Source organism: Chrysemys picta, chromosome 2 (assembly GCF_011386835.1).
Source record: "Chrysemys picta bellii isolate R12L10 chromosome 2, ASM1138683v2, whole genome shotgun sequence".
Taxonomy (NCBI): Eukaryota; Metazoa; Chordata; order Testudines; family Emydidae; genus Chrysemys; species Chrysemys picta.
The window spans coordinates 174,124,499-174,140,688 of NC_088792.1; the positions used below are offsets into that span (position 1 = coordinate 174,124,499).

The 16,190-nt window shown below is 46.2% G+C and overlaps 1 protein-coding gene across 3 annotated transcripts in view; it reads right to left on the bottom strand.

Moving 5' to 3' along the window:
• The window catches only part of LYRM4 (LYR motif containing 4), a 154,169-nt gene that overhangs the window by 39,694 nt on the left and 98,285 nt on the right, over positions 1–16,190 (bottom strand). The gene's annotated exons all lie outside the window — the stretch shown is intronic.

Genomic DNA, 16,190 nt, shown 5'->3' on the forward strand with positions numbered 1-16,190 from the left:
CATACTGATACATTCAAACAGTAGTTTTTCAGAAAACATGTTATCTTGAAACTACTGCATCTGCAATTTTCTCCATAATTCCAATTAATTAGCAGACAAAATTATGGAATTACTGACTTCTTCCTGCCACTTCTGAAAGCAGTTTGTCAGATTTTTGTGGGATCACTACAGCAATGCTATGCCAGGACAATAACGTCTAGAGCCCACCAGTCAAAAACCCTCAACTTAGCAAAAATGATAGAAAAGGTGTTTATTAAAAAAAAAAAAATGAAGAAAAATTCATAAATTGATGCACAGGATCTTCTACAGATCTCCTATAGGATCTTTCTCACCTTGTCGGAAGCTTACAAAGAACAAGAACTAGAGTCCTTTAGTCTGCAAGTATTTTGTCAGATATCATGGGCTTCATCCTAATGTTATGACAGATAATGTGACAAGTGGGATTTATGTGCCTGTTTTGGGGGAGGAGGTAAGTGCTGCCAACATGAATAGCAGCAGCTGTGGAGGAAAGCATGACTTATTCTGCTACCCTGAAGCTGAAATTAATCAGCAACCCTTCCACCAAGGCAGCAATACCCAGGCTACAAAATGCCATCTATGGAGTACCAGAAGTCATTAAAACAAACAGCCCACCACTAAAAAGTGTTAGATTTGCCAGGAACCTTGGATTTCAAACTAATTAGACCATTCATTGGTCTGGGCTTATTGTTGTTTTTTCTTGTTTTGGAAGAAAGAGGTAAGATATTCATTAGAAGTCTGAGGCAGATGGATGTTCCATTTCATGAAGGATTTCAAAATTTAGAAAATTTGCTCTGTTCCCCTGATAGGAACAAAACGAGATATTCCAAAACTCTCCACGAAGGAAAATTCAGAAAATGATTTTTGTTCTGGGTCAAAACATTTTGCTTTGACACAGCTGAAATGGTTTGTTTTGATTTCTATTTTTTCAATTTTCTATTATCATACATACAAAAAAATTTGAAACAAAGTCTTTTCAAAATGTTTCATTTGGACGTTGTTGGTACTTCTCTAAATTTTTTTCTGAAGAGAAATTCTGCCAAAATAGACCCGATTTCAAAGTGTTTCCATTCCGATGAAGTATGGTTTCCTGGAAGCCACTCTGACCAGTTCTACCATTAACTGCCTAAGGCGAAATTAAAATAATTTCATTTCAATGTGGCTTCAATGCACTCCTTATGGAAAAACTTCAGCAGGCATTATCTCCCCAAATGAGAAGGGAAGAAGCATTTGATGTATATCAATCACCACACCAACAAGGACAGCAATACTTGGAGACTACTGGCCAAATTCTGCCCACAGATACATGCAGAAGCTCCCCAATGACTTCAGTTAGTGCCATATCAGCTCTCATCCCCTAACGCCCCTATTCTACTTGCGCTACATTGATGACATCTTCATCATCTGGACCCATGGAAAAGAAGCTCTTGAGGAATTCCACCATGATTTCAACAATTTCCATCCCACCATCAACCTCAGCCTGGACCAGTTCACACAAGAGATCCACTTCCTGGACACTACAGTGCTAATAAGCGATGGTCACATAAAAACCACCCTAACTGCTATACTTACCTACATGCCTCCAGCTTTCATCCAGACCACACCACACGATCCATTGTCTACAGCCAAGATCTAAGATACAACCACATTTGCCCCAACCCCTCAGATAAACACCTACAAGCTTACAACTACAATACCCACCTGCTGAAGTGAAGAAACAGACTGACAGAGCCAGAAGTCTCCTACTACAGGACAAGCCCAACAAAGAAAGTAACAGAACGCCACTAGCCATCACCGTCAGCCCCCAACTAAAACCTCTCCAGTGCATCATCAAGGATCTACAACCTATCCTGAAGGACGATCCCTCACTCTCACAGATCTTGGAGACAGGCTAGTCCTCACTTACAGACAGCCCCCCAACCTGAAGCAAATACTCACCAGCAACCACACACCACATAACAAAAACACTAACCCAGGAACCTATCCTTGCAACAAAGCCTGTTGCCAACTCTGTCCACATATCTATTCAGGGGACACCATCATAGGCCCTAATCACATCAGCCACACTCTCAGAGGCTCGTTCAGCTGCACATCTACCAATGTGATATATGCCATCACGTGCCAGCAATGCCCCTTTGCCATGTACATTGCCCAAACCGGACAATCTCTATGCAAAAGAATAAATGGACACAAATGAGATGTCAAGAATTATAACATTCAAAAACCAGTCGGAGAACACTTCAACTTCCCTGATCACTCGATTACAGGCCTCAAAGTCGCAATACTCCAACAAAAAAACTTCAAAACAGACTCCAACGAGAAACTGCAGAATTGGAATTAATTTGCAAACTGGATACCATTAAATTAGGCTTGAATAAAGACTGGGAGTGGATGGGTCATTACACAAAGTAAAACCTATTTCCCCATGCTAATTTCCCCCCTACTGTTACTCACACCTTCTTGTCAACTGTTGGAAATGGGCCATCCTGATTATCACTACAAACGTTTTTTTTTCTGCTGCTGATAATAGCCCACCTTAACTGATTACTCTCGTTATAGTTAGTACGGCAACACCCATTTTTTCATGTCCTCTGTGTATATATATCTTCCTACTGTATTTTCCACTGCATGCATCTGATGAAGTGGATTTTAGCCCATGAAAGCTTATGCTCAAATAAATTTGTTAGGGCTTGGCGACACTGGCACTTTATACCGCAATAAAGCCTCCCAGAGCGCTCTACCTTACTCCCCGTCCACACTGGCAAGGCACGTAAAGCGCTCTGACTCCCTCGCTAGAGCGCTCCTGGTACTCCATCTCCACGAGAGTGATAACAGTTGTTGCGTATTGGCTGAGATGCCCCAGGGCCAGTGTAAATGGGGAGTTAAGTTACAGCGCTATGAGTGACCTCCAGAAACGCCCCATAATCCCCTTAAGTCAAGTGGCCTCTCTTCTCTTTGTTGTGAAATCGGCTGAGGAATGCGGAAGTGCCTTTTCAGAGCTCTGTTTCAGACAGCGGCTGCTTATCTGCAACGGGGCAAAGCAAACGTTTACTGAGTGAGTGAGTGAGAGGCAGGTGGGCTAGGGGGATCTGAACTTACAAGATAGCGTGCTGACACACTCTCAGCACTCCAAAAAACCCACTCTCTCTCTCCCCCCACATACAAACAACACACTCCACCCCACCCCCCTCATTTGAAAAGCACGTTGCAGCCACTTGAACACTGGGATAGCTGCCCATAATGCATCGCTCCCAATGCCGCTGCCAGTGTGGACAGACTGGAGCATTTCCCGTAGTGCGCTCTCCGAATGCTGGTTTAACCCAAAGCACTCTACAGCTGCAAGTGTAGCCATGGCCTTAGTATCTAAGGTGCCACAAGTACTCCTCGTTCTTTTTGCTGATACAGACTAACACGGCTACCACTCTGAAACCTATAGACTATACACTTATCCCTGGCTTCCAGGAGATTCATGAAGGCAATGTTAAGCAGTGTCCAAAGAGGAATCTTCTCATCCATATGCAATTTCCTCAAGGACAATTGTATGTAGTATTTACATTATGCACATTTTTGAAAAGAAGATGATTTGCTAGTTGATAATTTGCTGTAAAGGGAATGGCGTTTCAAGGGAGAAGGCTTGGACCCTAAAAGGAAAGTAGCACTGATGTGTTTATTAACGTCATCCACAAAGAATTCCCGAATGACAGCAATGTTCCTATTTGAGGTGTTCTTTCCCCCTTGCTAGTCTCTTTTGGAACTCCAGTTTTCTCTAAAGGCATTAGTAAAGTCAAAGGCCTTTAAATATACATGGAGTATCTGTACAAAAGACCTATGCTTATCCAGTCATTCTTCTTCCTTTTTGTGCATGTAGGGAGTGTAGAAGTCATGAGTTAAAATGGCACACTGGATCCTGCAGGAGAAGTTCCTTGTGTATAAGAAATGAGTCGAACATTGAAAGAATCATAGGAACAAGTTTGCTTCAAGTTTTGGGGCAATTCTAATATTATCTGAACTGGTCTATCCCTCCTTGCTTGCACATTAGAGGGCACAGCATTAAATAAAATAAATTCTGTGGCTCAGGAATGCTCTTAGTCAGCCTTGTGAGAGGACCAGTGATCTGAAAACAAATAGCTAAGTAGGTTTTATATAGCAAGATGGCTAGGGGATAATGTAGATGAACCAGTGGCTCTCCCTCAATTTTTGTCACCTAAATAAGAATTTTACATTTTCACTACACAAATCTAAACACAGACGTATGGTGGAAAGTTAGAACTCCTCAGATGAGCAGGCTGGGAAGTACCCAGAGAAGTAGGAAACTTTCAGTAATTACTCAGCCCAAATCAGATCGCAGTGATGATCATGAGAAGGTCATCCTTTCTGAATCAAAATTACTGCCTATTTCAAGTGAAATAATTGTATGAACCTTCACTTATTTTAGTATCAAGAACATGAGAAACTATATCTTTGTTCATCTTCACAAGAAAAATAGAAAGTAACTATACTTTAATTACAGTAGGAAGGAAAATTCTGGAGCTGAATTTGCCATTGAACCAAGAAATATATATATAATACAGTTAAGTTAAAAGGTTGTGCATTAACTAAGTGATGAGTCTTGGGTCTGAACGTTCCCCACATGGGCTCCCCACCCCAGGTCCGACGCGTCGGACACCAGCTTCACGGATGGGGGTCGGCCCCTGAACGGAACCCCGTGGAACATGCTCCCCGGGGAGGACCACCATCACAGAGAGGCGATCACCAGTTTGGGCACAGTGAGGACCTTGTCCATCCTGTCTCTGGACTGGGAGAACACTAAGGCCAACCAGAGCTGCAGGGGCTGCATCCTGAGTCTGGCATGGCGAACCACATATGTGCACGCCAACATATGACCCAGGAACTGCAAGCACGCTCTGGCTGTGGTCACAGGGAACCTTGTGACCGTGCTGATGAGCTCCCTTAAGGTTTCAAACCTGTCCGGTGGGAGGGAGGCCCTGGCCGACGCTGAGTCCAGAATTGCCCCAATAAACTCTATGTGCTGCACCGGGACTAACGTGGACTTGGTGTCATTTACCAACAGGCCAGAGTGGCGCATGTGGACAGGAGGAGCGCCACGTCATTCTGCACCTGCGACCTGGAGCTGCCCTTGACTAGCCAGTCACCCAGATGGGGAAGATCTGGATCCCCCGACATCTGAGGTAGGCCGATATCACAAACATATACTTTGTGAATACCTTGGGGACATTGGACAGGCCAAACGGGAGAACTGTAAATTGGTAGTGCTCCTGCCCAACCATGAAACGGAGGAAATGTCCGTGTCCCTCGAATATATGAATGTGGAAGAACGTGTCCTGCAGATCGAGGGCGGCGTACCAGTCCCTGGGATCAAGGGATGGGATGATGGAAGCCAGAGAGACCATGCGGAACTTGAGCTTTACCATGTACTGGTTCAGGCCTCGCAGGTCCAGGATGGGCCTGAGCCCCCCTTTGGCCTCCGGGATGAGGAAATAACGGGAGTAGAACCCCTTGTGTCTGAACTCCGCTGGCACCACTTCCACTGCTCCTAAGCCAAGGAGCTGCCCCACCTCCTGCTTGAGCAGGGCCTCATGAGAGGGGTCCCTGAGGAGGGGTTGGTGGGGTAGAGGTAAACTGGAGGGTGTAACCCCAGGAGATGGTGTTCAGGACTCTTTGGTCTGATGTCAGCTGCGAACACTCCAGGACAAAAGCACACAACCGGTTGGAGAAGGGAAGCTTTATTGTGGGTGGATCCCTGGTATGAACTGGTAAGTCGCCCCTGGGCATCCCGTCAAAACTGACACTTTCCCACCTGTTTACCTTTGGAGGCCCCAGGTTGGGGTGCAGACTGGGATTGCCTCTTTGGGCGTTTTTTTAGTCCCTTGACTTTTTATAAGGGGGCTCATATTTAGAGTGGGTGGCCTGAGTGGGAGCCTGCTGCGGTTTAAATTTGGTCCTGGCTGGGGCCAGGACATAGAGACCAAGGGTCTTCAGTGTTGTGCGAGAATCTTTCAGGCCGTGCAATTTCATGTCCATCTGTTCCGCAAACAGGGCCTTGCCATCGAATGGAAGGTCCTGTAAGGAGGTCTGCGCTTCGCTGGACAACCCAGACTGCAGGAGCCACGACGCCCTCCTCATGGACACCGCAGACACTCATAGACGTTGCAGCCATATCTGCGGCATCCGAGGCAGCCTGAAGGGCCGCCCTGGCAGCAGCTCTACCCTCTTCCACCAGAGCCTTGAACTCTTTTTTGTCATGCTCTTGGAGGGAGTCCTTGAATTTGGGCAGAGAGCCCCCAAAATTGAACTTGTATCTCACCAGCAGGGCTTGGTGGTTCGCCACCCTCAGTTGGAAACTCGAGGATGAATAAACCTTTCTACCGAATAGATCCAGTCTCCTCAAGTCCTTATTCTTAGGACTAGGGGCTGGTTGGCCTTGACTCTCCCTGTGGTTGATCGACTCGACCACCAGGGAGTTGGGGACAGGGTGGGTGTACAGGTATTCATGCCCCTTGGCGGGCACAAAGTACTTCCGCTCTGCCCTCTTAGAGATGGGGGGCAAGGAAGCTGGGGTTTGCCACAAGGCCACCAGGGCTGGTGCTGGAAACAACTTCCAGACACTTAAAACAAAGGAAGCTTAACTATCTACTATTAAGAAGTGCTAACTACTGATAACTGCTAACTTACTAATGACTGCTACAACTGTGCTAAGGGATCTGCGGAGCCAATAGTGGCGGTGCCCCTGGTACCGGCAGAGACATAACATCCTGGGCTGCTTGCAGGGCCTCCGGTATGGAGGGCACCTGAACGTCTGGGGAGGTCGGCTCAGAGTGGGCTGGGCTACTCCGCTCAACTTGAGTCGGAGGCCAGGAGGCCGCTGGGGACTGAGAGCTGCCCAACGCAAGTCTGGTCTCTCCCCCGGTCTTGCTCCGGTGTCTCAGCGGAGAAGACCTCTTCTTAGCCTTTTTGGAGTCTCCTGTGGATGGGGAGTGGTGCCGGCTGGTGGAAGGCACCGAAAGGTCACTGCACACCGACGCCGTGGAGCTTGGTACTGACTTGGAACAGCGCAATGGTGTCGGGGCCGAGTCCATCAAAATGGCTTGGAGCCGAATGTCCCACTCCTTCTTGGTCTGAGGCTTGAACGATCTACAAATCACAGGCATCGGCTGCTTGCAAGTGTCGCACAACTTAAAACCCGGGGCACGCCCCGTCCCGGGCGCACTAAACTAACTCTAAACTAAACTACTTCTAACTACAGGTACTACTAAGAACTAACAGAATCCAAGAGGGAAGCTACAGCAAAGCTGGAGCAAAGCAGTTCCAATGCACCTTCACTGGCAGCAAGAAGGAACTGAGGGTGAGGGGAGCACACAGTGCCCCTTATACCGCGCCACTCCAGGGGCCACTAGGGGCGCTCTCCTACGGGTACTGCTAGGAGAAAAACTTCCGGCACCAGTGCATGTGGCGAGCATGCACACCTATTGTGGAATGCACATGAGCAATCACTTGAAGAAGAACTAGAGGGAATATTCTTTCCTATTCTAGTATTCTTTGCCTCCTCTCCTGGAAACATGGAAGCCAGCACATAGCTCTCTGGTTCTAACTCCTTTTTTTTCTTCCAGAGCCTCCTTTTTCTGGATCAGAAGAGAAAGTAAGATACAAAGTATAGGGATGAGGAGAGGAAGGGTCTGGTGCATGGGAGGCCAGAGGCCAAATCCACGCACCTGTACCCTACATCAATCTGGGCAGGTTCACAGCAGCAAGAGAAGTCTGGAGAGCATGTTCCAGGATATCCTAGGCTCACTGACAGGGCAGATCTGCAGGAACTTGTTTCCATTCTCAAAAGGAATAATAGCTGTGCATATCAGATTCCTACCCTCTCCAACCTCACAGACTTGATTGTCTACAGCTGGTCTCCATTTTTGAAAATTTGCCCTTCTTTTTCTGCATTTTTTTTTTAATTCCTCTAGTGAAACTACTGTATAGTATCCAGAAACTCCAAACATACATAATTTGAGAGCATCTTTTCTGTAGGCCATTTTTTAACATTCAAAATTAAAAACAAAACATTTAAAAAGCTGTAATAGGGAAGAAGGAGGGCAGGGATATTGAGCGTGGGGTGAAAATGTGGCCTAGTGAATGGTTGGGAGCATGGAGGGCAGCATGAAGGCTAATGGGGTTCTCATGGGGAATATGGGGGAAGAGAACAGCTCTGCAGAGGCTAGAAGGGGACACTTCTAGCCATACAAGATCCAAGATATTGAGACCATAAAATTGTCAATTTTAAATATAGAAATGATTTTTTAGGTAATTTTTGAGGGTTTTAATTGCTTTCAGAAAGCCCTTTACAGTTGGACCTATGGTAAACAAGGCAAAGAATCACCAATACATTTTTGTAAGTTATCTAAAACTGGTCAGTTAGTTTCTCTATAACATATGTGGCATATACCAAATGCATGATGGTGTGGTGAAGTAAAAAGACTTTACTGACAGAATTCTTTTTAAAGGCCATAAACAAAGTTGACTATTTTCCTATCCTTTTTTGTTTGTTTGTATTTAATAGTGTGGTATATTTCTGTAATTACAGATCTATAAGGAACATTTTTTAAAATAAACCATGTTGATGTGTCTGTCCTTTAGACACTTCTTGGCACTGGACGTACTCAGCTAGTGAGTGTACCCAAAGCATGTTGTACAGTAGTATACAGTAACTCCTCACTTAACATCCTCCCGCTTAACGTTGTTTCGAAGTTACGTAGCTGCTCCATTAGGGAACATGCTCGTTTAAAGTTGTGCAATGCTCCCTTATAACGTCATTTGGCTGATTTTATAAGGGAGCACTGCACAAGTTCCTCTTCTCTGCCTCCTCCCCCTCCCTCCCTTCCAGTGCTTAGGACTTTCTGGAAGGGCGGGAGGGAGGGAGCGAGGAAGCTGCTCCCCCCCCCCCCCCCAGGCAAGCAGGGCCACTCGGAACACAGGGGCTTTAGGGGCAGCAGGGCCCTAGGCTAAGGGGGGCACAGGGCCCTGGCCTGCAGCTCTAAAGCCCCTTTCGGAATGTAGCCCTGCGAGCACAGGCTGGAGGACTCAGGAGGAGCAGGGGCAGCCACGCAGCCAGCGGCCGGAGAGAAGCGGCGCTTTCCCCTTCAAAGACGGCCAGAGAGAAGCGGCGCTTTCCCCAGTTGGAGAACACTTCAATCTCCCTGGTCACTCGATTACAGACCTAAAAGTCACAATATTACAACAACAAAAATTCAAAAACAGACTGCAGTGAGAGACTGCTGAATTGGAATTAATTTGCAAACTGGACACCATTAAATTAGGCTTGAATAAAGACTGGCAGTGGATAGGTCATTACACAAAGTAAAACTATTTCCCCATGTTTATTCCCCCCACCCCCTCCACGGTTCTTAACACCTTCTTGTCAACTGCTGGAAATGGGCCATTTTGATTACCACTACAAAAAGTCCCCCCCTCCACCTGCTGGTAATAGCTCACCTTAACTGATCACTCTCGTTATAGTGTGTATGGTAACACCCATTGTTTCATGTTCTCTGTGATATATATATCTTCCTACTGTATTTTTCACTGCATGCATCCGATGAAGTGGGTTTTAGCCCATGAAAGCTTATGCTCAAATAAATTTCTTAGTCTCTAAGGTGCCACAAGTACACCTGTTCTTTTTGCGGATACAGACTAACATGCCTGCTACTCTGAAACCTCTCTTACTAAGGGTCCCTTCTCCCCAACTTGGCACTGACAACTCAAGTCCATAATAATGTCAAGTTCCCTTTCACTATCAAATGTCTGAAGGGCTACAGAATGAGTCTTAAGCAAACTGGTCTTGAACTGGGTCATGGAGGAGCATGTCACAAAGGCATCACTCTCCCCATGCGCAAGTTTTGGGCTCTTAATGCATGTTTTCCTGCTCCTTTGCTTTCTTGCCAACATAATTTATACAAGGAGTTTGAAAAAGAATCTTGATAAAATATTAACAACTGTTATGTTCCTGCACTGCAGGGACGTTGGGCCAAATTCAGACCTAGAAAAATTGGATGCAACTCTACTGACTCTTCACACATGCACGAAGGGTATCAGTCAGTCAGGAGAGGTGAAGTCAGGTAGGAACTATTTTATGTGGTATGCTCTCTCAGCAGCCCTGCCCATGAAGTTTCATCCTCTTACAACACATCTGAATAGTGACTTCATAAAGGACGTGTGCCAAGATGGGAGCAACATTACACCAGTGTGGGGTGTTATTAGAGGGCCCTAGATTGCTTTAGTAGGGACCCTAAAGCAAAAATGAAGCCAGTATAGTCTAAACGACTGCGTTCAATAACAACAAAGGCCCATCTGCCTCCATGAGTTAGGTAAACATTTCTCCATGAACAAAAACAAAGGCAGGGATTTTGAGGAGGGGGGGAAAACTGCGACTGAAGAGGAAGAATCCCAGTTGCTTACTTAATGCACCATCATCAAATTATTATCAACACTTCTTCAGCAACAATAAGTTTATTAGCACAACCAGAAGTATAAACATAATGAATATTTTAAAAAGGGCAATTTAGACAATGTTTTAATAAAATGGAGAACAAATGGTAATTAAAAAAAATTCTGATATAAAAAGATACCAGCACAAATGTCCAGTAAATTTGAAATGACCCACTATCCCAAAACAGGAAGATCCTTTGAAGGAGGACCCAATGGTTGGAGGGGTTTAACCAGTAGCAAAGAAAATACTGCACTTAAATGCTCGGGAATATTTGACATTAATGTTAATGCCATTATTTTATATCCACCAAGAACTATCTCCCTTGTGTCATAAATGCAGAGAATCAGTTTTTAGAGAACATCGAACGTATTTTGCTTCTCCTATAAAACAAACAAAAATCTCTATAGTAGAGAGTTCAGATCTTCAAACCAATATTTTTAGTCAATATACATATGAAAGTTTGAAATGACTTTACAATGCCATTTGGTCTTTCCACCACCCAAAAAAACTTAATTAGCAGGAATATCGATTTTATTCTATACCATTCAATCTTATGAGCTTATGAAATATGAGCCCATCAACTTAGCACTAACCCCACCACGACCACCCACCCACTCACACACACACTTTAATAATGAAATAGCAACAAAGGGGGAATGTATTCCCACATCTACATTTGGTCTCAGTAAAGTAATACTTTGAATTTTTAGCTGGATTTTTGCTGAGCCAGTCATTTATTGTATCTTATCTTGCCACATGAGCCACCAAGCACTCCTTGAGATGACATGGTTTTATTGGCACCACTGAGGAAGACTGCCTGGTTCAAAATATGCTGCCTGGACTATAACAGAGTCTGGGCGTAAAGCAAACAGTATACAAGATCTGACAGTCTTAGGGTTACCAGCCCTCCAGGACTGTCCTGGAGTTTCCAGAAATTAAAGACTAATCTTTAGTTAAAGATTGTCATATGATGAATGCGCCAAATTGGCAACCCTAGACAGTCCTTCCATTTCAAGGGGTAAAGCAGCCTAGGCTGGATGCAATTTTTAGAAAAAATGATAGAAAGATAGTCCCTGTTCACTCAGAACACACCAAAATATTGTCCATAATGGTTTGCAATTATTGCAATAGTATTGGAACTGTCTAGCTCTCTTCTTCTCCTTCTCTTTTACATTTATAGGAAACGTTGAGTGCCTTCACATTCTTAGAAGACATGATAAATTCACATTAGAAGCGTAATCATTACAGTTAGCAGTAAGTGGCCATCTGTTAAAAAGTTTTAAAAAAAATCTTCCTTAACATTAACGGTTACAAATTCAAATTCATAGATTTGAAGGCCAAAAAGGATCATTGTGATCATCTAGGGTACGTCTACACAGCCCAGGTCAACAGACATGGGTTTCTGCAAGTTGCATTAGCACTCTAAAAATAGCTGTGTAGACAGTACTTTGAAGTTGTGGCTCAGGCTGGCGCTTGGGCTCTGAACCCACCCCCTTCACGAGGCTTCAGAGCCTGAGCTCCAGCCTATGGTGCAACTGTCTCCACAGCTATGTTTAGCCTGGCAGTGCGAGTCTGAATCTGTTAACCTGGGGTTAGGAGGCACACTGCCACAGGCTGTGTAGATGTAACAAAAGTCTTCAAAACAGAGACCCTAAATTCCTGCAACAAACCCATAGCTTCTGTTTCAGCGATAGCAGATCTTTTAGAAATGCTGTATTTGCAACTGTTTATTTGTATTAGAAAAAAGAAAAAAAGGTTGTCTTTCAATCACACATTTAATAATTAAAAATATTTTCCCCCATTTCTCTAATGGATCAGCATTTTAGTACATTTAGAGAGTACTAGTGAAGACTGCTCACATTTTATAAAAACACATTTAACGTGTTCTTCCAGGGTTGTTTTTTTCCCAGGAAAAACTAGTTTAGGACAGGGCTCTGGTAAATACAGGCTTAAACGGGAAACTGCGAAAAATAATAGAGTAAGTGTCCAACAAATTCAGCAAGCAAAGAAGAAATCTTTTCAAACTTTGGATACATCCATTCAAAACTGAGGAACAGGCTCCGCCTATCCACTAAATCAAAGTTGATCTTCTGCTACAGAATGTGGCATGGCCAAATGGACCTGGATTGGTAATCTGCAACTGCACACTCTGATTACTTAATGCTTCAAGCCTATGACTACGCCTTATTGTCATTTTCATAAACTGAAATGTGTTTGACTTTTGTTTATATAATATTGAAAACTGAAATGAGTCATGACATGTATACTTTCCTTTAGAAAATACTGAACCAAAATGTACACGACATTCCAACTTTCAGTATTAGAATTACATATTGTAGTACTACACCTCCGGCAGTTTTACTTTTCATTTGCACAACCCTAAATTAATCTATGAATCTACTGCCTTATGTAATCACAATTAGAATATGTAACAAAAACTAAGTGTAATGTGGTGTGCATTAACAAAATGATTTTAAAAATAGAAAATGCCTTAAACGGACTAACTAATTTTTCCCAAGGTGATAAGAAAAGACGGTTACTCACCGTTGTAACTGTTGTTCTTCGAGATGTGTTGCTCATATCCATTCCATTAGGTGTGCGCGCGCCGCGTGCACGATCGTCGGAGAATTTTCTACCCTAGCAACACCGGCGGGTCGGCTGTGGAGCCCCCTAGAGTGGCGCCTTCATGGCGCCCCCTCAGTTCCTTCTTGCCGGCTACTCCGACAGTGGGGAAGGGGGGCGGGTTTGGAATGGATATGAGCAACACATCTCGAAGAACAACCGTTACAACGGTGAGTAACCGTCTTTTCTTCTTCGAGTGCTTGCTCATATCCATTCCATTAGGTGACTCCCAAGCCCAACTTAGGTGGTGGGGTCGGAGTGAGACTTTGCTGTGTGCAAAACCACTGATCCGAATGCAGCATCGTCCCTGGACTGCTGCACTAGTGCATAGTGAGCTGTAAATGTGTGGACTGATGACCAAACCGCAGCTCTACAAATGTCCTGGATCGGAACTTGCGCCAGGAAAGCCGTCGAGGAAGCTTGGGCTCTCGTGGAGTGAGCAGTGAGGTGCGGTGCTGAGACACCTGCCAGGTCACAGCAAGTCCGGATGCAAGACGTAATCCAGGAGGATAGGCGTTGTGAGGAGACCGGTGAGCCTTTCATTCGGTCGGCCACTGCAACGAAGAGTTGCGTCGTCTTTCTAAAGTGCCTTGTGCGGTCAATATAGAAAGCCAGGGCCCTGCGTACGTCCAGAGAATGCAAACGTTGATCCTGGCGAGTAGCATGTGGTTTAGGATGAAAGACCGGGAGAAATATATCCTGGTTGATATGAAATGGAGAAACCACCTTAGGGAGAAAGGCAGGATGTGGACGAAGCTGCACTTTATCCTTATGGAAAACTGTGTAAGGGGGCTCGGATGTAAGCGCCCTGAGTTCAGAAACGCGCCTTGCTGAGGTGATGGCTACGAGGAAGGCTGTCTTCCAGGATAGGTACAGAAGTGAACAGGTGGCCAGTGGCTCAAATGGAGGACCTGTGAGCTTGGCGAGAACCAGGTTGAGGTCCCACGTCGGAACGGGTTGACGTTGTTGTGGGTACATCCGGTCTAAGCCCTTGAGGAATCTAACGACCATCGGGTTAGAGAATACCGAGGATGCGAGTTCCCCTGGGTGAAAGGCTGATATAGCGGCCAGGTGAACTCTAATTGAAGATATTGCCAACCCCTGCTGTTTTAGGGAGAGGAGATATTCCAATATGAGAGGAATAGGTGCCTGTAACGGGGACGTGGCTCGTTGTTCGCACCAACAGGAGAACCGCTTCCACTTGGCCAAGTACGTGGCTCGTGTTGAGGGCTTCCTACTGCTCAACAGAATCTGTTGGACCGAGAGTGAGCATTGTTGCTCTGCCTGGGTGAACCATGGAGCAGCCACGCCGTGAGGTGAAGAGATTGCAGGTCGGGGTGACGCAGCCGGCCGTGGTCCTGAGAGATGAGATCCGGACATAATGGAAGCGGGATCGGTGTCTGAACCGAGAGTTCCAACAGTGTGGTGTACCAATGTGGTCTCGGCCACGCTGGAGCGATCAGAATTACCTGTGCCTGGTCTCTGCGCAATTTGAGCAGTACCTTGTGGACCAGAGGAAACGGAGGGAAGGCATAAAACAGGTGGTCTTTCCAAGGAAGGAGAAACGCATCCGAGAGGGAGCCCGGAGCTCGACCTTGCAGGGAGCAGAACACGTGGCACTTCCTGTTGTCTCGAGATGCAAACAGGTCTATCTGGGGAAACCCCCACTTCTGGAAGACGGAATGTATGATGTCCGGACGGATAGACCACTCGTGCGTCTGAAAGGACCTGCTGAGTCGGTCCGCTAAAGTGTTCTGGACTCCAGGGAGGAACGATGCCGTGAAATGGATTGAGTGGGCGATGCAGAAGTCCCACAGGCGAATGGCCTCTTGGCATAGAATTGACGAACGTGCTCCTCCTTGCTTGTTGATGTAAAACATGGCCGTGGTGTTGTCGATGAGAACTAACACACAGCGGCCACGTAGGAGATTGAGAAATGCCTGGCACGCCAGGCGCACCGCCATCAGTTCCCGAACATTGATGTGCAGGGCTAGCTGGGGTGCAGTCCACAGGCCCTGGGTATGGTGTTCGTTGAGATGGGCGCCCCAACCCAGAGATGAAGCGTCTGTGACCAGGTGCAGAGAGGGTTGTGGGGCGTGAAATGGCATCCCCTCGCAAACCACACTGTGATCTAGCCACCAGGTGAGGGAGGTCAGGACCGAGTTCGGGACCGTGACCACCATGTTCAGGCTGTCCCGATGTGGGCGGTATATCGATGACACCCAGGTCTGGAGTGGGCGAAGCCGAAGTCTGGCATGCCTGGTTACGTACGTGCAGGAAGCCATGTGACCCAGCAGGGTGAGGCACGACCTCACCGTGGTAGTTGGGAAGGCCCTGAGCCCTTGAATAAGGCTCGTGATGGTACAAAAGCGGTTGTCTGGCAGGATGGCTTGTGCACGTCTGGAGTCTAGGACTGCGCCGATGAATTCTATTCTCTGGGTAGGTTCTAGAGTGGATTTGTCCTTGTTGAGTAGGATGCCCAACTCGTTGAATGTGTGCACTATTATGTGGACGTGAGCTCGAACTTGCTCTTTGGTGCGACCGCGTACCAGCCAGTCGTCTATGTACGGGAACACCTGTATCCCTTGCCGACGAAGGTATGCTGCCACGACAGCCATACATTTCGTGAACACTCTTGGGGCCGAGGATAGGCCGAAGGGCAGGACTGCAAATTGGTAGTGCACCTTGCTTACCATGAATCGCAGGAAGCGTCTGTGAGGCGGGTAAATTGCGATATGAAAGCATGCGTCTTTCATGTCGAGGGGGGCGAACCAGTCTCCAGGATCGAGGGAAGGGATAATGGCCCCCAAAGAGACCATGCGGAACTTCAACTTTACTACGAATTTGTTGAGTCCGCGCAAGTCCAAGATGGGTCGCAGACCCCCTTTGGACTTGGGGATCAGGAAGTAGCGGGAATAAAATCCCCTGCCCCTTAACTCTAATGGAACCTCCTCTATGGCCCCCGTCAATAGGAGCGTGGAAACCTCCTGTATAAGAAGTTGCTCGTGAGAAGGGTCCCTGAAGAGGGACGGGGAGGGGGGGTGGGAGGGGGGGA